The sequence below is a fragment of the Saccopteryx bilineata genome, chromosome 6 (genome assembly GCF_036850765.1).
Source record: "Saccopteryx bilineata isolate mSacBil1 chromosome 6, mSacBil1_pri_phased_curated, whole genome shotgun sequence".
Lineage (NCBI taxonomy): Eukaryota > Metazoa > Chordata > Mammalia > Chiroptera > Emballonuridae > Saccopteryx > Saccopteryx bilineata.
Genome location: NC_089495.1, coordinates 112697550 through 112699349, shown reverse-complemented (window position 1 = coordinate 112699349; position 1800 = coordinate 112697550). Strand labels below are relative to the sequence as shown.

At 38.3% G+C, this 1800-nt stretch overlaps 1 pseudogene; it reads left to right on the top strand.

Annotated features, from left to right (window-relative positions):
* Positions 1-729: 729 nt before the first annotated feature.
* Positions 730-890, top strand: LOC136308796 (small ribosomal subunit protein uS14-like; annotated as a pseudogene).
* The last annotated feature ends 910 nt before the right edge of the window (positions 891-1800 follow it).

Genomic DNA, 1800 nt, shown 5'->3' with positions numbered 1-1800 from the left:
AATGAATAAAATTAGACTCACACAAGTCTACATCAGAATTGGAGCAACGGGCAAGCAGGCAAGCCTCCAGGGAGAAAGAAGGATGTCACATCCAAATAATCAGGAAACAGGAAAATTTTCTGATTTCTCCATAGCAATTCTGAAATCTGAAACTAGAATAATGTCTTCAGAATTGTGAAAGATAATGGTCAAAAAGGTTTGTAAAATATGATTTTTATGTTTGCTCACTTATAGTTTGCATTGGGGGTTGGACAGAGCCAGGTATATGTGGTCTGTGATATTGCAAATTACTTTCCTGCTTGGGAAGGGCCATTGTTTTGCTAATGTTCTGGAGGAGAGGTTTTAGCACCAGAAAGTTTTAAAAAGAGAAAGCAAAAGGAGAAGAGAGATTCTGTCCCCACTACTGAGAGGTGCAGTGGGGTTTCCTTTTTCCTTCCTGATCCCTTGCCCTCCATGGGAAAAGCAGATTTCTGCTTTTCCCTTGGCTTTCTTGTGGCTTGCCTGTCTTGGTGAGACACCAATAAACAGACTGGTCCACCATCCTCCAGCTCTACTGTTTCTTTACCGTTTGCCTGAATTCAATGGGAACCTGCATGTGAATGTCCACGATGGTGGCGGCCCTGACCCTACAGATAATTATTACAATCTAACTCTCCTCAAATGTAGGGGTAGAACAGAGAATAAAAATACAGGATCCCACTTTTGCCTCCTTGCATCAGAGGGAGCAAGATGGGTCACCAGCAGCTCTACTGGAGACATCCGAGAAAATTCGGCCAGGGTTATTGTTCATGCCGAGTCTGCTCAAACTGGCACGGTCTGACCCGGAAATACATGTGCCGCCAGTGTTCTGTCAGCATGCCAAGGACATAAGCTTCATTAAGTTGGACTAAGTGACCTTCCATGAATGGGTTATTCAAGACATCTACCTTACCACAGAATGCCGTCTCTTTGTACATAAAATAAAAATGTGAAAGAAAAGAAAAACAAGATCCCAGAAAATTTTCCTTCATATATTTATTCTCAGGAAACTATTAGAAAATGAGTTCCAACAAAACAAATTCTTAAACCAGTGTTAAAAAGAAGAAAACAAGGAATACAAGAAACAGATGATTTGACAGAGGAGAGAGGAAAAGGGAATCCTGAGACTGTGCAGGATGGCACCAGAAGATCTCCAAGATAACACATCTGTGCCCAGGTGCAGAGAACAAACAATCAAGAGGGAAGCAAATCAAAAGATGCCAAAAATACTCTTATAAAAAGGTGAACTTAACAAGCACCCGTAGACTGAGAACTGATTTAAACCTCTGTTAGAATGTTTGGGATGAAATTAATATTACATAGAAAACAAAGCAAACATAAGTAATTTTTAACTTCAGGACAAACAAAAGGTTGTGCATGAGAAGCAATGTGTGATCATGTCTCAGCTCTAAGTAGTATTTACGTAGCATTAGTATAAGATGTTATAAATTATCACTGATCTATATTGAGACAAGGGAGTTGTGGAATACAAGCCTGCCCAAGTAAAATAGGGGAAAGAAAACTAGCAAATTCCTCATCTTCCAAAGTGGAAATTTAATGGAAAATATCAAAAATTGACTTTAAAAAAAAGTAGTGATACAAGCATATTATTTATAGAAATGAAGATACCATACTTCCCCATATATAAGACGCTCCCATGTGTAAAATTCACTTTGATTTTGGGGCCTGAAATTTGAAAAAAATGTATTATATAAAGTTATTGAACTCAAGTTTTATTTATCATAAAATTCATACAACTCCTCATCACTGTCAAAACTCCCA